Consider the following 21,423-nt stretch of genomic DNA (forward strand, 5'->3'; position numbering starts at 1 on the left):
ATTTGGACAGTGGTGAAATTTCAAGTTTTATTTTTTTGAAGAATATTTGTGATTGAGCACAATGAGTATGTCTGATATTGAAAAGTGTTACAATGTCAAAGCACAATGTTCATTATGTGTGTTAGGCATTACTGATAATGACACAGATGATGACATTACTGCAACTTTTGAGAAATATGGTGATATTGTGAAAGTAGTGAGAGTAGCTCCCCCTACTGGGCAGACAGGACAGTCCATTATTATAGTTGAGTTTGATGTACACACTCCAGTCACACATCTTGAGCCTAATTTCCCACTGGAAGTTAAGAGTGTGAGAAATCCAGCAGTTACATGGTATGCAGATAGCATCAAAGTACTAGCACAGCGCTCTGCGCAGCCCAGTGCCCAAGTGCCAAGTTCATCCATTGAGTCAAGTGATGACAGTGATAATGCTGACCACGAAGAAGTCCCTTCTGACAACAGTGACATCATTCCAAAGAGGTATATAAAAAGACAACCTTTTAAGAAGCCAAAATCAAAGTCACGTGTCTTTAGCTCAGACAACAACCCTGATCCTGCTGTGAGGAAAAAAATGACAAAGCCTGCCTCTAACACACTTACCAATGATGACCTAAACCCTCCTGAGATACAGCGTATTGTGGTTGAACATGTCATCAAAAATGATTCTTTTTCTGTGCAGACACACTCCAAATGGCTGCGTTCCTTCTCAGGAAAAGTACCTAAGCCCCCAGGAGAAGCTGATTTTGATACGTGGTGTCTTCATGTTGACCTTCTGTTGCAGGATTCACTTCCCATAGATATCCAGCGAAGGAAAATCTTAGAGAGCCTCTTACCACCAGCTTCAGATGTGGTTAAGCAGCTTGGTTCCACAGCTCCTCCTAGAGACTATGTGAAGCTCCTAGACTCTGCATACGGCTTAGTTGAGGATGGTGATGAAATCTTTGCTCGTTTTCTGAACACCAACCAAGATCCTGGGGAGAAAGCATCTGATTATTTACAAAGACTACAAACACTGCTTAGTACTGCGGTTCGGAGAAATGGTGTAAAACGGTCATCTGCAGATCGTCAGTTGTTGAAACAATTTCAGCGTGGCTGCTGGGATCATTCATTAATACTTACCCTTCAGCTGGAGTCAAAAGCGAAGACACCACCTGACTTTGCAGAGTTTTTGTTGCTGCTCAGAACTGAGGAAGACAGACGTACGGCAAAACTGGACAGAATGCAAAGGCATTTAGGCAGTTCAAAACCTAAAGCTGCCATTCATAGTCGATCTGTCATTGACATGTCTCCTTACGGTGACTCAGGGATGCTGCAAGCCTACATTTCCGAAACAGAGGCTTTGAGAAAACAGGTAGCTGATCTCCAAATGCAGCTTAGATCCTCCAAAACTGAGGAGAAGAAGAAGAAGAAACATGAGTCTGGATTGACAGAATACTCAAAGACTGTGACACCTAAAGTGGAGATGTTAGCTCAACCAGTCACAGCTAAACCACCAAAACCTTGGTTTTGTTTCAGATGTGGTGAAGATGGCCACATAGCCAGGGCATGTGAAGGTTCCATTAACAAAGCGCTTGTGGACCAAAAGTATAAAGAGCTCAAGGTGAAACAAGATGAATGGAAAGTGAAGAATGGAATGCCGTTAAACTGGACGGGGTTTCAGTAAAGGGACATACTGGGGCCCATTGCAGCAAAGGATGTCCCAAAGAAATGAACGAAAAAGAATTAAGATGTCAAGCTCACTCAAATCTTCCTACAAATGAAAGTGAGTTAATCTCTGGCATAATGGGTCCTAAATGCATAGCTCAAATCATTATTGAGGGACAACTTTGCAACGCTCTTCTTGATTCAGGGTCACAGGTGACCACTGTGTCCAAATCTTTCTATGATACATATCTCTCATCCTCCCAAATTCTCCCCCTAAATGATCTTATTGAAGTTGAAGGAGCTGGGGGGCAAATTGTACCATACTTGGGCTACACTGAAGTGAGCATACATTTTCCAGAAGACATTGCTGGAAAAGCCGAAACCTTTAACACACTTGCACTTGTCATCCCTGACTACAAGTACAATGCTGAAGTTCCAGTGCTTGTTGGCACCAACACGCTAGACCTATTATTTCAGTCTTGTTTTGGAAATGACAACAGTTACGCTGCCCCCAAAGGCAAATTCCGATACTCGCCCCTTATGAAAGCTCTATTGCACAGATACACCCTGGGACAAAGCAATGGTAAAGTGGGCCAAGTCAAGCTACAGGGAAAGAACCAAGTCACCATTCCAGCGGGTCAAAAGATGGTCCTGGATGGGTATGCTAGGAATGTGTCTACAATTGCTGACGCTCCGCTCGTAGTAGAGCCATCCACTCCCTCCAACCTCCCTGGTGGTCTGCTTTTGTGCAGCTACGTCCTGACCAGCCCCAGGAGGACCTCATTTAAAGTCCCCATTATCCTCCAGAATGAAACTGCACATGAAATCACACTCCCAGCTAACTGTTGTTTAGCTGAGCTCTATGCTCCATCAGCTCTGTCTACATTAAAGAACACCACAGCTGAAGAGAAAGAGAAAAGTGTTGTGTCTTCCACTACAAAAGTCAACTGCAATGCTGTATGTTCCACTAATCCCAAAAACAATTTCATGTTCAACTTCACAGACTCTTCTCTCTCAGAAGAATGGAAAGAAAGAATCACAACAAAGCTTAACTCCATTCCTGAAGTATTTGCAGTGGGTGAGCTTGATTATGGGCACACTACAGCTGTCAAACACAGAATCCGTCTTTCAGATCCAACTCCTTTTAAACAGAGAGTGAGGCCCATCCATCCCTCAGATTTTGAAGCTGTTAGGCTTCATCTTCAAGAGCTTAAAGATGCAAAAATCATCCGTGAGTCGGAGAGCCCTTTCGCTTCGCCAATAGTTATTGTAAAGAAGAAAAATGGTGCTATCCGCCTGTGTGTAGATTACAGAAAACTAAATAATCAGACAATCAAAGATGCTTATGCACTGCCGAATATTGAGGAAACATTTTCTGCGTTGACAGGATCCAAATGGTTTTCCGTCATGGACTTAAAGTCAGGTTATTATCAAGTGGAGGTTGAGGAGGAGGATAAACAAAAAACGGCATTTGTAACACCTTTTGGATTCTGGGAATTTAACAGAATGCCGCAAGGAGTAACAAACGCGCCCAGTACATTTCAGCGTGTTATGGAAAAGTGCATGGGCACCTTGCATCTTAAAGAAGTCCTTGTCTTTCTCGATGACCTCATTGTCTTCTCAAAAAGCCTGGAGGAACACGAGGAACGCCTTATGAAAGTTTTGAACCAGCTGAAAGAGTTTGGTCTAAAGCTATCTCCAAACAAATGCCACTTTTTCATGAAATCCGTTAAATATCTCGGACACATTGTTTCGGAGAAAGGCGTAGAAACAGACCCTGAAAAAATCTCTGCACTTACCACCTGGCCAAAGCCGACAAACATCAGTGAGCTAAAATCCTTTTTGGGTTTCACTGGATACTATCGGAGGTTCGTCAGAGACTATTCCAAAATTGCCAAGCCATTGAATGCCCTAACAGTTGGCTATTGTCCACCTCGAAGGAAAGCAAAGGGCTTTAAACCTCCCTCCAATTCTGATTTCAGGGAACCTTTTGGGGGAAGATGGACACCTGAGTGTGACACCGCATTCCAGACACTAATCCAAAAGCTGACCACCGCCCCGGTGTTGGGATTTGCGAATCCAAAACTACCGTACATCTTACATACAGATGCTAGTCTTCATGGTCTTGGTGCAGCCTTGTACCAGGAACAGGATGGTCACATGAGGGTGATTTCATTTGCCAGCAGAGGTCTGTCAAACTGTGAAAAGCGTTATCCCACCCACAAGTTAGAATTTTTAGCGCTAAAGTGGGCAGTGACAGATAAGTTTTATGACTATCTGTATGGGGCAGAGTTCACCATCATGACTGATAATAATCCCCTCACATATATATTAACATCCGCCAAGCTTGACGCTGCAGGGCACAGGTGGCTCGCGGCCCTGTCTACTTTTAACTTCAGCATTCAGTACAGAGCTGGAAGAAAAAATCAAGATGCCGATGGCCTCTCCAGACGACCACATGATCAGGTTGGCCCTGATTTCAGTTCTAAGGCTGAAGATGACCGTATCAATCAGTTCATCTCCAAGTTTCTGAAAGGAGAAAATAAGGTTTCCTTTCCAGAAGAAGCTGTGAGAGCTGTTTGTCAAAAGCATCAACTCTATGATTGCACAGTGGAAAACCAAAATGCTAGCTTACCTGTTGCTCTGGAATGTCTTGCCATTGAAACTGATGCCATCCCAGTGGAGTTCTATCAAGCTGAGTATATTCCTGGTTCCTGTACTCTTCCCAGGATGTCACAGCAAGACTGGGCTGCAGAGCAAGCAAATGATCCTGTCATTAGTAGAGTGACTGACCTCTTAAACACTGGAAAACGTCTTTCTTACCGTGTCAGACAACAAGAAAACAGAGAAGTCCAGCTTATGCTTCGGCTGATTCACCAACTTGTAGTAATTGATGGAGTCCTCTACAGGAAGCGTATGAATGGTGGAGAGCCTCTCTATCAGCTAGTTCTACCCCAGAAGTATAAGGAAGTTGTCTTAAAAGCTTTACATGACTCCATAGGTCATATGGGAGTGGAGCGGACTTTGGATTTAGTTCGCACACGGTTCTATTGGCCAAGGATGTCGTTGGATGTTGAAACCAAGGTCAATACTTGCGAGAGGTGTATCAGAAGAAAGGCAAAAGCAGAAAAAGCATTTCCCCTTGTTAACATTGAGACCAGTCGACCATTAGAACTAGTCTGCATGGACTACCTTTCTCTTGAGCCAGATGGTAAAGGTACCAAGAACATTCTAGTCATCACTGATCATTTTACCAAGTATGCGGTGGCCATTCCAACAGCTGATCAAAAAGCAAGGACAGTTGCTAAAGCACTTTGGAATAATTTCTTCGTTCATTATGGGATACCAGAACGCCTGCACAGTGATCAGGGTCGAGATTTTGAGTCTGCTGTGATCAAAGACCTGTGTCTTCTACTGGGTATAAAGAAGACTAGGACCACTCCATACCACCCACGTGGAAATCCTGTGGAGCGGTTTAACCGAACTCTTCTCCAAATGCTTGGAACTCTCCAAGAAGAAGACAAGATCAGATGGCGTGATTTCGTGCAGCCCCTGGTACATGCCTATAACTGTACGAAAAATGACACCACCGGATTTTCTCCTTATCAGCTGATGTTTGGGAGGCAGCCGAGTCTTCCAATAGATGTGGCCTTTGGTATCAAACCTGAAGGTGAAAAGAGAGTTAGTCACGCCGAGTACATCAAAAAGCTTCAAGAGAGTTTGCAAGAGAGCTACAAGATTGCTGTGGAATACAGTAGGAAAACAGCTTCTCGCAACAAGCAACGATATGATCTGAAGGTGAGAGAATCCACTTTACAAGCTGGGGACCGTGTTCTCGTTAAGAACGTTGGCATAAGGGGCAAGCACAAGATAGCTGACCGTTGGAGCAAGACCATCTACCAAGTCGTAAAACAAATAAATGATTCTCCTGTCTATGTTGTCAAACCTCTTACTGCAGATGGACCTGAAAGGACCCTCCATCGAGATCTACTCTTGCCTTGTGGATTTTTAAACCCAGAAAAGTGTGATGACGAAAACAAGATGGAGGAAGAGGAAATGGAAAAGACGACTTGCTCTAAGGAACCACCAACAGCTCCAGTTAATGTTGTTGAACAACCAAGTGATGGTGATGAAGAACCAGATTCCTACTTCCCAGAAATCATGCAGGATAGACTATATCCTACAATAACAATTGTCAAGGACATGCCCTGTTCACGGGAGGTGGAAGAAAATTTTAGTAAGACAACCCTAAATCCACATGCACAACCATTTCTGCCTTTTGGAGGTGAAGATAACCTTGACATTGAAATTGAACATGTGCAAGTTGATGAGGAAAACAAAGAGGAAGAGGCAGAGTCTATAGCTGGAAAGGAAAAAACAAACTTACCTGAGAACACCCTGGAAGAAAATGTGGAACACTCACCTGTGAAGGAACAGGATTTGGAGAATGTTGATGTCAACAGTGATGAGTCTATGGAGGAGTCGGTCAGCCGAATGGAACCTATTGAAGAAAAAAGAGAGAGAATGAGAAAAGAGGAAAAATACAGTGAAATGCTGATGGATGAGAATGAAAGAAATGGAAATACCCCTGTGCAGGAAGTACCAGAGCTTAGACGTTCCACAAGAATAAGAGAGCAACCTGTTCGACTAACTTACCCCTCATTAGGAAACCCCTTAGCATTAGTTATGCAATCCCTGTTAAGTGGTTTAAGCAAAGCTTTCACACAAGCCCTCGAGTCAGATGATTTCCCTGAGGTTAGAATGCTAACTCCTGATAGATCAGTGGTTTTATAGGTACATGCAGAGACGCATGCAAGTTCAGGAGGGGAGGATGTAACCCCCTTGAGTTATGCTTGAGTTGTTTAAAACAATGTATACCACAAAGCAATGTTTGTATGTTTGCTGCAATACTACATCTAACCGCTAGGGGGCAGTAAACAATGCAATATGTGAGTGAGGTATTCAGTGTAAGACTCAGATGAAGAAGCCAGCTCAACGTGCTTACACGAGGCTGGCAGTTGATGTTGCATCTCATCTCTGAAACAGTCAATGCTTCATTTTGAGTGCTTTTGTTTTTGAGAACTCTGATTGGTTTTTTTGAATGTCGATTCTGTTGATCCACGGTTGAACGGCGAGCCAGTGCCTGATCTTTGATTCAAAGAGCCATCGCGATTCCATGCGGATCCGTTGAACTTGAGATAAGCACACAAACACTACCCGGGTAGAAAAAGTAACAGAAAAAGGCCTTTACACATCCACATTTGAACATTACGCCCATACACACACACACATAAAGGAGGACTATTGAGACTTTACACTGGACAATTTTTGGGTTCAATATCAAGTTTTGTTCTTTCTGGTTGAGTATGAATCCATTGTGAGTTGAGACCATTGTGATTTCATTTACATTGTGGGAATTGTTCATTTAAAACTTTGTATCTGTAATAAAATTGCCGGCTGTTAATTAATTGAATATACTTTAACCCAATTCTTTTATTACTTTAAAATCCTCCTAGAGCCGAACCTAGGCTTTACTTAAACATTTGTTGAGTATACTATATTGAATACTTACCCATCTGTTTCCGTGTTACATAGTTTTGAATGTCTATTGGGCTGTTTTTGATATGCGAATCTGGCAACCCTGGCTGTGCGATTATGCAGATGTTTGGTTGGGATTATATAGAATGTACATGTAAACAAACATTTTAATCAAGTTGCAATGTTTAGGGTGCAAGTAAACTGTATTGTTATTACCTGCAATCTGGATTGACAAAATGTTGTGCATATACAGCCAGTGTCACAATAAGAAAATATGGCCAAAAAAAAAAATCTAAATTGCAGAGTAGGATCGAGAAATTATCAGTGCATAGCGACTGTGTTTATTCCTCTTGCGACGCTTCACGGCTTCTTTTATAGGGCTTATGTGATGTTTTTGGACCTTTTTGTACATGGTCATAATGAAGTCTTGTTGTTTAGATCAGGACTGTGTGAAGAACGGCAGCATGCAGGTCTATAAGGGGTGAGTAAATATTGTCAGAAATGTCCTTTTATTATTCCTTGTTATGAGTCACACAAATGTTAATGTCTTTGAACAGAACTGCGGTCTGCTTTCATTAACAGTAATGACCTTTTTAAACAGTACGTCTGAGAAAAAACACACTGTATGTCCTGAATCTGTCATTTCTGCTTTAAGATTTAGTGCCCTTCTTTTTCAAAAAAAATCATTTTAGAGGTCAATGCGATTTCAGCTGTATGATGCGAAGCTGCTTTATATTTATATTAATGGTTTATTGCCGATCTAATGTGGGTTTTGAAGAGGTCGTTTTCTATTTACAGCTACTTAATGTAAGACCGTTGTGAGTTTTTCTATGTGTGTTTACGGAGAGGTGTGAGGCGTTTGACTGTGAATCTAAACAGTTTATTTGTTCTGTAATCGGTTGACTCTGTACTGGTTAAAGTGTCTCGCAGGGGTCTCTAAAACCTGTTTCTTTATTATTTTCCTCACTGGAGCTGTTGGTTTTTATTTAATCCATGTCGAAATAACCCATTAGGGACGAAAGAGGGAATTAATAAAGCCAGGGCTGAGAGATCTGTAAATATCTGGGGCTAAAACTCTCACACTTTTTCTCCTTTTTTTCTGATCGGGTTAATCCCAGTGGTTGGAATCGTTTTCAGTTTAAGCTGCTAGAGTTTAAATCTACACCCATGACCCATTTCAAACCATTTAATCCTGCCAAATTATTTGCATGCTAATTCATTCATTCACAATTTGTTGTATTACAATAGTAAGTCCAGTCACAATGTTAAATTGTTTCAAAGCAGCTTTAAAGAAAAAAGTAAAGAAACCACAGAACATAGGACATTTTTTTAACATTAATGGGCAGTTTCCAGGACAGGGTTTATTTTGGCCCCAGACTAAATTGCATGTGTAGCCTCTTATGGAACGGCTGAAATTCCACAAGGGGGCGCATTTTTTCCTCAGACGTTGCACAATAAACATGACATCCGAATATATTCATTATAAATCATGAATGAAAAGTGAGATTCGAACGAATGTCTGTTAGTGAACTTATTGTATACACTATTTATATCGTAATTCGGTCAGAAACTTCAAGATTGTGAGATGAACAAATCGTTTTGGATTAAAAGGCTTGGATATTCCATTTCCTTGGACTTTTGGGGATTTATGAACAATTTGTTTTGGACAATTTCACCGAAGCGGATAAAGGAAAGATTTTGAAGGTAAGTAAATATCCTAAATCGGCGCCGCCCGGTTCAGGTAACTAACAACTAGATTACAGTTTTATGACTGCTAAAAATCATATTATGCTTTCTGTGTGCGCTTAATGGAATCCCGAAAGTCTAAGCTTTACAACGATGTGCCGCATGACCGTATATTTTGAAGATTTAATGCTTCAAAGTTACAATGACGTAATGCAGCCTCACGTGCAAGGGAGGGGGTGTGCCGTGTACGGCACAGTGTTCCTTATCAGGTTAAGCTGCTTTAATTTCAAAACATATTTTAAGATATATCATTACCATTTTTTTGTCTCAAGATACACCAGTATTGTTTTTTGTAAGGTATGTTTGTAAAAACTACCTAAATGTCCTAAAAGAACTCCTGGATTAATCTAAACCCTGTCCGGGAAATCGCTCCTTAAAGTTTATTACAAGGTATACATTTTTTCTATGTGTGTTCGGACCATAGACTGTATAAAACATGCTTTATAATGGGCGTTTCATACGGTACGTGGCGAAAATCGCAGACTTTCCTCCAAAAATTACGACCTAATAGTTTGTTTGTGCAAGCACCATAATACGACAGATAGGGACGTAGTGCCAAAAGCTTATATGACCTGTGATTATGTTTAAAGGTTCTTTGCATTATACTTGCAGGGTTTCCCGCAAAAAAATTGTTAGTTAAGGTGGTAAGGTTGGGCGGGTGGTATGGGGCCGGGGGCTTCGTAATCAAAGGGGTGGGGCGTACGCATCATAATGAAAATTAAAATATTTTTATTTAAAACACTAAAAAATAAAATTTAATTTTGAAGAAACTATGACAAAAATGAACACATACTAGATTATTAATGAATGAAATGTTTTTACCTTTAATGGGAATAGCTGCGTGATGAAGTGAAACTAAAGGGTTAATAAACACAAACTAAAGCAGATGTTGTAGAACGTCTGGCAAACGATGATAGATGGCGCAAAAATTGTAAAAACTGATTAGTGAAAGGAGTGTAACTACTGTAGCATGTAAATAATGCACATAAATAAAGTAAGCAAGAGTGCTCAACAATTATATCTAATCAACAACAGGCACGTGAAACCTAGCTAGCAGGTTGCTCAAACTACAAAATGACCAGCTAACTTAATTTAAATTTGCAAGAACTATAGACTAATACAATAACAGGCTTAAATAAACCCAAAACATAAGTCCACTTACAGTTCTCACAGACACGTGTTTTATCAACTATCCTCCAGACATGACGGACCACGTCTCTATCTAATTTCGTCCGTGTGGCGCGCATGCAGGCTCGCGGTGTGAAGTGCGTCCGCGCTATTCTCCGAGATGTTTTATCAACTGGCTAGTTATCCTCCAGACAGTGGCGGTCCGGACCACGTCTTTCTAATTTCAGCCGTGTGGCGCGCGTGCCCGCTTGCGGCTTGAAGCGCGTCCGTGCTATTCTCCGAGATGCACGTGATGGCCTTTTGTGCAGCTAAATTATTTTGGACAACCTAGTAAAGGCGGTAGGGTATCCCAGCTCAGGCGGGCTGCCCAAACTCCTAAGTGCTGCGGGAAACCCTGACTTGAGATTAGATGCATTTTATTTTGTACATTTGTAAATGTAGAAATGGTTTTATAAACATTTATGGTTTTAAAGATATTTTGGAGCATCTTAACCCACCCTTACCCTAAACCCAACCAGTTTTTAACGATAAAAAAAACACAACACGTAAGCAAAAACAAAGTCAGGTGTTTATTGCATAAATTGACAAAAAAAAAACAGCAGTATAAAAGTATTACAAACAATTTGCGTTGCAAACCTTGTGAACTGAAGCCATACGATCACTTTATATGAAGAAATCCATGAATGCAACGCAAACAGAACGATCTCATTCAAATATAACCCGGAACATAGATCCTGATGCAGTCGCTCACGACAGCCAATAGTGCTTCAGTTTCATAGCTAACGTAATGATGCAACCGGTCACGAGACACATGAGAGCCAATGCTATTTCACAATAATAGATGATGTATAATCGCTGCTTCTGGGGGCAGTTTTTGAATCAGTATACACAGGATCTGATATCTACGGTGGATTGTGATCAGTTTCGCGTCTTTTCTTCATATAAATCGATCGTTTGGCCTCGGTACACTTTGAATATTTTAAGTACTTTTTGAAAAAAGTTGTGATTTTTTTGTATGTTGTGTTTTATGTCATTTAATAAATAAATAGGTACGTTATTTGCTCTAAATGTCTGAATAGTGTAATGTGTAATATAAATACAATTAATCCAGGCAGTTTAAACGGAAAATCATATCCAAATGCATGTCAGTACAGCAAAACTATACCCCAAAATAGGGATGCACCGATTCCACTTTTTTGGAGTACGAGTACTTGCATTTCAGTACTTGCCGATACCGATACCGAGTACTTAATAAAAAACATGATTTAAATTTACAGGTAACAGCTTTAGTCATATAATTTAACAAAAAAACAAGGGACTAGTTTTCCAGTTTGTTGTAAACTCTGCCTCTTTGGACAACACAAGAGCCATTAACCCCTTACACGCCACTCAAACATAGACATTTCTCTGACCGTGGTATCGATCCCTCGTATCGGGGGACTTTTAACGAGTCAAGTACTTTAGAAAATGTGGTATCGAGGCCGATACCAGTATCGGTATCGGTGCATCCCTACCCCAAAATATAATTTCATACCCTAATATATAAAGTTTCACCTGTGGCCGGTAGAGGTGCTAATTTAGTAAACGCCTCTGTTGGTCGTATTTGAGGGAATGGACAAATGACCAAAACAGTCGTATGGGTTGGAGGATATGTTGCAAATCGATGTGCAGCTACAGCTTTTCTTGTGTAGTGGAAGCACTTTGCGCAGTATTAAGTGCAATATGTGCATCAAAAATGGGTGCACCAGCAAGGCGTGCGGACTGACTCCACTTCACCCATTTAACCACCCCCCATTTGCCAGTTTCCACACGTCTCCTATTGAAAATGAACTAGACACTCACGGTTGCCGCATTCCATGTGAAACGTCGCCCATTAGTAACTGTAAATAAAACTGTGGAAGTTAAATGGGAATAAATGTCACTTTAAGTTCAGACAAAATTCGGATTATCTGCTGAAACATTGTTAGTTCAAAACAAGTTCATTTTGTTGTGTGTTTGTGTGTGGGGGTCTTTGTTGGATATAATGAATGAATAAGAGTTTGTTAAGCATGTCCACTCGGTCTGAAGATGATGTATTTATTCTGCAGTAGTCTGTATGAAGAGCTAACAATGATTCATCATTCAGTAACACACATCAAAGAGATGCTGGGAACGTGTGTGTGTGTGTGTGTGTGTGTGTGTGTTTGAGAGGGATTGTGTGGTTGTGAAGGTCTGTTTTGCAGTCTCTGTGCATGAGCTTTTTTCTCTGTATCTATATACAGCCGGGGTCACACAAACATTCTCTGCACCCCTCATCAGTATGATAGTCTCGATCTCTCTCTCTCTCTCTCTCTCTCTCTCTCTCTCTCTCTCTCTCTCTCTCTCTCTCTCTCTCTCTCTCTCTCTCTCTCTCTCTCTCTCTCTATGCTAATAGGGTCTGCTTGCCGCATTTTCCTCAAATGGCTTGTCTGAACCTCATAACAGGGGTTAAAAATCACCACTGATCTGGTGACAGGAGATTGTCACAATATTCTTTAAATTCTTATATCACAGCTCTAGTTTACACTCTTGCTATATGTCGACAGTTGTGACATTTATGTCAAACATTATAGAGATCTGTGAGCTATAAAACTTTAATATTCACTGGTCTGTGTAAGTATGAAGCTCACACCATGGTAGTGAATGGTGTGTGTATCTGTGGCAGTACCGAAGGTCAAACTGTTTCTCATCTCTTCATCTTATCTCGCTCTTTCGTGCGATGTTTTAATCGGGAAACACAGTCAGTTGTGTCTCCGCGGATCTGCACGGATCACACGACCCCTGATCATCTTACAGCATGAGACACTTTGAGTTGTGTAGTTGCATGCTAAGGTGCTAAGCTGTTTTTCTGTTCTCACGTTTGCGAATCTGACGAGAAGTTGTTCACACACCCACCTGCTTTCTCAGTGCTAAAGATATAAATCGTTTTCACATTTTCTTCAGTCGAGCGAGGATGACATTTACTTGCATTCGTTCACAGTTATCTTAGAAGTTTTCTTGCACTTGAGTTCTCAGTAATGTCTCATTTAAGTATCAACCTTATCTCATATGTTTGCATTAAACTGTAGTGCATAACTCCTAATAATTCATAGATATTGATTATTTGTTGTAGGGCTGCTTGATTATGAGCAAAATCATAATCGCGATTATTCAAATATGTATTCAAAGCGGCCATTATTGTTTACAATGTGCAGAATGGTGTGTTGTGATTGGTTAAGTAAGAAATAATTGACGACGGGCCGCTGTATTATAAGAAAAAAAATGCACACCCAAGGTGGTTATGCGGCACGACGCGAAGCAGAGTGACGTTAGACTGCGGTTGTGCATTATTTTCGTATAATTCAACGGCCCGTCGTGGTTACCAAAAACATTGCTCTGGTGCCAATTTTTAAGACATTTCACAAGTTAGCTGTGCAATTTACAGAAAAATAATCAACACCCATGGAACATTTCTCAGCCAATCAGAATAAAGCATTCAACAGACCCGTAGTTTACGCGAATGTATACTACGGGTCCGTTAAATACTTAAATCTGATTGGCTGATGGCACATTACCATTCCATGTCACTTTGCATAGTTAATTGTAATAATGGACTAACAAAAACAACATGACAGACGATTTTCCGAGGCAATGTCCGTTTCTCTATATGCGTTCTTGTCTGTACTTGTGTTCTTGTGGACTTGTGAAATGTCATCAGTCGCGGACCAAGTACTGTTCCAAATCAAAGTTTGCATCAAGCCCAAGTTCACATATAATCCCCGGATGTGTTCTTGATCTGCCCATTTTATCGAGGATGCATCAGAGGAGACTTGTGTGGACTTATGACAGCGAAGTTTCCCAGAATGCATTTCGCATTAGGAGTTCGTTCTTTGCGAGTCTGAACTTGCAAGTTCGAACTACGAAGGACACAAGTCTGAGTTTGGTGTACTTGGTATTGAGAAATGGCTAATGACAGCGCTGTTTAGAGACGCACAGAGGTAGCCTCTTTCACAATCTCTCTCTTGCTCGCCCTCTATTTATCGCTCTCTCTCTCTCTCTCTCTCTATCTTTCTTTCTTTCTCTGTCTTTGTCTCTGTCGCTATCGCTCTTTCTAATAACTTCATTAATAACTGCATTAGAATGCTATAAACGACCAAGCCTCCATTGCCAGCTTTAAAATAACGTTTTGGAACAAGCAAAAAAGCCGTTGGATGAGATGCGGAAGAAATAGTCCTACTCACAATAGCGATTAAAGTACAAAACTGGACGAATCCCTTTAAATATATCATGTGGTTGATGTCTTGAGGTGTGGTAACCGTAGTATAAGCGGAATAATTGACTCCGGGCCGTTGAATTATTGAAAAATAATGCACACCCGACCTGAGGTGTATCACCACCTCGAGTGTGCATTGTTTTTCTAATAATTCAACGGCCCGTCGTCAAATATTCCTTACTTATTGCATTCTGCAGAGAAGGAGGACTGCCGTTTGTCACGGTTTGGAAAAAAAGGGAGAAAAGATGACAGAATAACATGGCGGATATCTTATTTGGTGTAAAATTAAGAACTTACTTTTTAATACTGACCTGATGCAATACTGATTTTGGCGGTAACTATAAAATAAATGGTGTTTATCGCGTTTTGGAACCAAACTCTTCAAATGTTGTGATCGATCTGTCACACATATTTAATTTTTTTCCTGTGTGAGAAGGGGATGCTGGTTACAGTCTGCGGTGACTAATAAAGAGCACTTGGCCGAGTCGGCAGATTTAGGATGCATAACACATCAAAAAGCAAGCATTCTTTAAATTTTATACAATGAACCAATTGCAAATGCTTCTACATATTGTAACATAATAGTTTGTCACAATAATTACACTTATTGCAAGATGTAGGCACACTTTAGAGCACCCTTCACTACGGTCCATCGTGCGCACTGTGCAGATGATGTGAAAATTATGTGCTTGTGCCGTCCGAATTATTCAAGGGCACCTATTGTCCAATTCATGTTTTTTCATTTAATTTGAGTATTAATTCGATATGCAAAAGGTACAAACCCCAAAGTAAACGCTGATGCGAGTTATCGTCTCCAACGTAAATCTCTTTTCTTGGACTACAATAAACATATGGATATTAGGCAACAGTTTACTTCCTGGTATTGGTGATGTAGTAAAGACCGACATTATCATAACTCCTCCCGCTTTGACTCACAGCCTGTAAGTTAACTCATGTTAGCATTGCATTGTGAGCGAATCTTTCAAACATAGTAAGGAGCGTCACATTTCCGGCTGACGTCAGAGGTTTTCAGGCCAATCACAACGTACAGATTAGCTGGCCAATCAGGGACACAGCGCTTTTCAGATCTATGAGTTTTGTACAAAATCAGTGTGTTTCAGAAAGAGAGGGAAATCTGGAGCTACAAAAATGTACGGTATGTGGAAAATAATGAACCATAATCCACGCAACACATTGTATTATACCAAATACACAAAATAACGTTGTTTTTTGGCAATGAAATAGGTGCTCTTTAAGTGGAATCGAAATTGTAATTTTATAACAAGGATCCTATTCCTTTCTTATGGATCTGATTCCACAATTGGAATTGAAATTCAATTCCCAACCAATTCCCAGGCATTATCAGGTGAAAAGTAAGATTTTTGGTCAGTGAAATCAGGGAAAAGTCAGGAAATGGAACCTGAAGTAGCTATAGAGCTGTAACATCTTAACTTTCAGATCATTTATGAGCCTTGGAGAATGAGATGAGAAATGTTCGCGTGTGAATGAGATCATCTCAAACTACATTATGTTCAGGATACCATTGCTGAGAGATGTCAGCTAACATTTAATCTCCATATAATCTCATTGCTGTCTATGAGGATGAATTGAGTTATTAAAGAGATCTCATTTGTGATCTTTTTTTTCTAAAGACATTTGCCTGCTGCATGAGATGAACAGATCTGCGTTTTGCCCCCTTCCATAGATGTCAAATATTATGCATGAATTTGTGGAGACTGAGGCGATAACTAGCCATTAACTCCTGGATGAACCTGAAGCTGAGGAGAAACGTTTCTTTTAAGTTCCCTCAGCAGACATCATGAGCCGCTATGCATCGACATGGTGGAAATGCAGGGCGGACGATCCATTAACTGAGCAAGGCAGGAGGAATATTCGGCTATTTAACCCATAAAGATTTCATTTGACAACCCTCCATCTACTGCTGCTGCTGGTGTGTGTATAGATGTGTGTGTTACTAAGTAAATGAAGTGTCAATCTTGTTAGTTTGGAGAATCTTGAGTGGGTTTTCCAGGTGAAGAACACCTCCACAGTGAAGTTCGCTGTGTGTTTGTGTGTGGGTGAGTGTGAATGATTTGGAAAGCACAGTAAGGTGTCATAAGCACCAATTTATGACAGCAGATTTTCTGCAATTTAAGAAACCAGATTTTTGCTCTGAATTCAAATCATATGTTTTAAAACATTAACATGTCATTGTGTTTTATGTGAAGGATAATGTATAGGCAGAAATAAGCTTTATTATAAATAACTATAATAAGCTGTACATTATCCTGCGTATTACACAGCTATTTACCTCATAAGTTAAGTAAGGAATATTAAAGAACACCTATTTCATTGCTAAAAACAAAGTTATTTTGTGTATTTGGTATGATATAATGTGTTTGCGTGATTTATGGTAAAAAAACACATTATTTTCCACCGTACATTTTTGTAGCTCCAGATTTCACGCACGGATTTGAAAAGCTCTGTGTCCCTGATTGGCCAGCTAATCTGTACGTTGTGATTGGCCTGAATACCTCTGATGTCAGCCAGAAATGTGACGCTCCTTATCATGTTTAAAGATTTGCTCACAATGCAGTGCTAACAGGAGTTAACTTACAGGCTGTGAGTCTGAAGTGGGAGGAGTTATGATAATGTCGGTCTTTACTACATCACCAATCCCAGGATGTAAACTGTTGCCTACAATCCGTGTGTTGGTTGTAGTCCAAGAAAAGAGATTTACGTTGGAGACGATAACTTGCGTCACCGTTTACTTTGGAGTTTGTACCTTTTGCATATCATTAACTCTTTCACCACCATTGACGAGTTAACTCAACTTATGCAACCAAGAAGTAATACCTCATTTGTAAGAGTAAAAACTCAGTGTATGTTTTGAGGATCGCTCTGCGTCTGATCTCTATCAAAAGTCCTTTACAAAAATGAAATTATCTCAACTTTTTGCTCAAAATTTGGTGTTTTTGAAGAAACCTAAACATATTTGAGAAGTGAATACAAGAGAACTAATGAAGGTATAATGTATAATTAAACTTTTTTTGAAAGCAGAGTGTCTGTTCTTTCATTTGATATATTGTATGTTTATACATTTAAAGAAGATTATTTTCTGGAAGGCATTAAACTTTTGTGAAAACCATGAAAAATGCTGGCAACTTTAATAAAAAATGAGTTAAGATGTAAATCGTGAATCGGATCACTGGTGCTCTTTAAATATAGATTTTTCCATAAATTTTGGTTTTAAGATAAGATAAGATAAGATTTGAGGGGTTGTTATCTGGGAATATTACATGACTCGTTGGAATGCTTGATTCTGATTGGCCAGTCATGACATTTGCAGGTTTGTTGGTCGCTGCGATTAGCAATTAGCAACACAACCCAACTTCAAATGATCCAATCACATCTCAATTGACAAATTCAAATCCAGCCCTGCCATATTTCATTTCAGAAGCCGGTTTCACTCGGATATACGTCACCAGGGGGAAAATAAGGCAATCGCTACTTCCATTTCATGGCGACTTTAAATATCTTTGGTGTGTTTCCTAAGGTCAGTGTATGATGACATTTACAACCCGGTTTTTGTTATAATGTGACGTATTTGACAAAGGATAAAACTGCAGTTCTGATTGGGATGCTGTCGTATCGTCCTGGTATTACAAATTAAACATAACAGGGCTGCTTAGGGCTTAGGCTATACTATGAAAAAATGCTGTGTTGTTTCAGCCCATGGTTGGGTTAAATAAGGACAAAAAACAGTTGGGTTTAAATTAACCTATAATGAGTTGTCGGTCAAACATTTACAATACAGTAGGTTGGGTTTGTCCAAAATTTACCCAACCATGGATTGAAACAACACAGGATTTGTGTATTAATTATAAAAATAGACTTACAGTAGGTGTGTTTTATTGATGTTTGCTGGAGTAGCGTGGTGATAAAATAAGCACCTGACCCCTGTGACATCAGTCCCTTACAGTATTTTCGATTGCTCATATTGCTCAGAGAATGGGTTCATGAATAATTTAGCTGTCCATCACGACAGGCACACATATTGGGTCTCTTTTAGAAACGGTACCTTGACATTTTAGATCCTTTGGATATTCAAGAACAACGTGTTGTTCCAAAAATACAATGAAATATAAAACTTCCATGTATTCCTCCCGATATCATTGTGCTGGCCCATAATGCATTGCATCTGGATGTCAGTGTGGGCGGAGCAAAATATCCTATTTGCTGAATACTGTACAGAGTACATTGTATGATGCATATTTGTTTTTGAAAAATGGCATGTAAATTAGCAAGCGTTTCCATCATGACGATTGGACGTGAATGGTGTCCTAGTGTTTTCGAATATAAAACCTTAAATAACTGTTTTGTCCTAATTATGTTTTAGTTTTAGCTGATGAAATGAGTCAGTAAATAGACAGCTGTAATTATTTCTAGTTTATCTCTCACACTAGACATCAAAGGTCACACTAGCATTGCATTGTGGGAAACAGAGAGCACTGCACACTGCTATGCTGAAGTCTCTTTAGTGCTTAAATGTTTTTCTTCGAGCCAAGTCATTTTATCTTTGCATTCATATTTTCTCAAGCGTGTCTTCAGACAACAAAAGCATATTTCAGAGCTAAATGTTTTCGGTAAATACTTGACAGTCGTACATCAAGAAAATGCTGTGGTGCAAGTCCAATAAAGCAGCTATTCATAAAGGCATTAGTGAAAGTATGAAAGCATTGATGGAGCGTCTATCACAGCCACCGAGAAACACTGATCTGAATTATTTAGACTGCTTGTTTTTGCCTGGTGAGAGTTTATTTATGGCTTTGTTCGCATAAGCGTGAAAAGTTGACACATCGGTCATGGCTGTGTTTTATTGTAAATAAAGCTATTAACCAAACAGAATCAAGGACTGAAACTAGCAGTTATAAATTATATCAAAACATTTTTTTACGAATGGGGTCTGTCTTATTGTCATGTTAAACTAAGTGGCTGAAGACCAAAACTGCTCCCATTGAGGAATGATCTAAGCCGAAATGAAAATCAAGGGCATGGAGGTCTCTCCCCCCTTCATTAGATTAGTGCGAGTAGCACATACGAGGTTTGTTTATTGAATTTTCTGCTGAATCCATTCGGTCGAGACCTTAGTGTAATATAAGCCGAATGATATCCTTGAGGAAAATCTAAGGGATATTTAATCAGGACAGGATTAGAATTAATTTTCTGTGACTCCCCGGGACTCTTTTCCTGAACTCAATTTCAGAGTTTCTCAAACCATGAAATGATATTTGGTGAAATCATTATTAGACAGACATTTAGTTCAGAGCAAGGTTAAACAAGACAAGCTAGACTAAACTACAGTTTGTTATTAGTGATGTTTGTTAAAGCGAACATCATTATTTCTACCTGGGGTGAGTAAATTATCATGGATCCATCTGTACTTTACAAAAACACATTAGGGTCTTTTGTTGTGTTAACAAAACCTCAAACAATAAATGCTTAAGAGTCTCTTGAATATGATATTATGTTCAGCCATTTTTTCTTCTGAAGCTGCTTAAAAACATAATTTAAAAAAATATATATTTGTTATCTGTTTGCAGATTGACACTTGTAAGGATTTTGCCGTACGTATGGAGCCATGCGGAGCGACTGTCAGGTTTTATAGGATGTTGAATATGTAAAGCACCAGACTGTGGTAAGTACATTGAACTTATTCAGCAGTGGTTTAAAGATAATGTCATGTCACGCTGTTTGCTTATGCCTCATTATTAAGCGTACATTACTAGCTTATATGTTTTGCCTCTTTATCTATACATGATTTGTATTTAGTGTTGTTCTTCCCTGCTCTCTGTTATCAAAGCAAACCTACAACCACGGTGCAAATTACAGAAGAGTCCATTTTTTAAGATTTAAAGGCCTTCTTTGGAAGTGTTGTCTTTTCTCTCTTGTATTTATTTGTGTGTTCCTTTATATTAAAGGGGACAAATCATGAAAACAGACTATTTCTATGTTTAACTCTTACTGCGCCATTGACAAGTTATCTCGTCAATTAAGAGAAAAACATTTCCCTGCCAATGACGCTTTCCTGACGAGTTTTTATGGTAATCTGTAATGCCGCTATTAGTCCGCGTCTAGTTTTCACTTTTTGAGTTTACTCGCTTTATTTGCGCGCGAAAGCCGTGTGTGAAATTCTAGTCATCGAGACATTCACGCCGAAATTCGTGTCATGGGAGGGGCTTCTGCGACTGCTCGCTTTCTGTATTCACGTCACTACTAAAGCAAGCTGCTTAACGCGGCCAATTTTTCTGCCAAAGTTTATAAAATTTTTGGAGACAATTTATAAAAAACTGAAGCAAGAACTAATTTAAATAATCACCTGATCTCTAACAGAATTCCTTTACCAAAATTTAATTATTTTAGCTTTTTGCTAATTTTTTTTTTTTTAAAGAAACCTACCCATATTTTAGAGGTAATACAAAAGAACAAATGAAGATAGGATAGTTTTTTTCCCCCCGTTTTGTTTGTTTGAAAGCAAGTGTCTGTTCTTTCATTTGATATATTTGTATGTTTATATATTTATAGAAGAAAAATTTCCTTTAAGGCATTTTGTTAAACTTTTGTGAAAATCACAAAAAAATACTGGTGGGCAACTTAAAAAAAAAAAAGGTGGCGGGGAATGAGTAAAGTGCTATAATTGGGTCCCCAGTGCTTCTATCAACCTAGGAAATGTAAAAAAGATCAACCCAGTAACTATGTAGAAAATATGTAGAAAAAATAGGTCATTGAAATTTGTCTCTCCTTATGACGTCAGAAGGGGATAATACCGCCCCTTAATCTGCACTCTCCAACCACGGCACTGCCATTTAGTCCTGAGATCAACTCATTTGCATTTAAAAGGATACACCCAAAAACGACAATTTTACATGTTATAATAAATTATCTATATGGTATTTTGAGCTTAAACTTCACATGTTTACTCTGGAGACACCGAAAATTTATTTGACATCTTAAAAAAGTCTTGTGAAATGTCCCCTTTAATAAGTTAACAGTTGACATTTGGCTAACTGTGCTAAGGTCATCCAAAAACAATTTGG

At 39.5% G+C, this 21,423-nt stretch overlaps 1 protein-coding gene across 4 annotated transcripts in view; it reads left to right on the forward strand.

The window, feature by feature from the left end:
- Nucleotides 1-21,423, forward strand: part of dlgap4a (discs, large (Drosophila) homolog-associated protein 4a) — a 131,224-nt gene that overhangs the window by 22,030 nt on the left and 87,771 nt on the right. For all 4 annotated transcript variants that reach the window (XM_065269017.2, XM_065269018.2, XM_065269015.2 and 1 more), the window contains exon 2: nt 19,930-20,024. The gene's annotated coding sequence lies outside the window, so the exon portion shown is untranslated. The remainder of the gene's footprint in view (nt 1-19,929; nt 20,025-21,423) is intronic.

This window comes from Paramisgurnus dabryanus, chromosome 21 (assembly GCF_030506205.2).
Source record: "Paramisgurnus dabryanus chromosome 21, PD_genome_1.1, whole genome shotgun sequence".
Classification (NCBI taxonomy): domain Eukaryota; kingdom Metazoa; phylum Chordata; class Actinopteri; order Cypriniformes; family Cobitidae; genus Paramisgurnus; species Paramisgurnus dabryanus.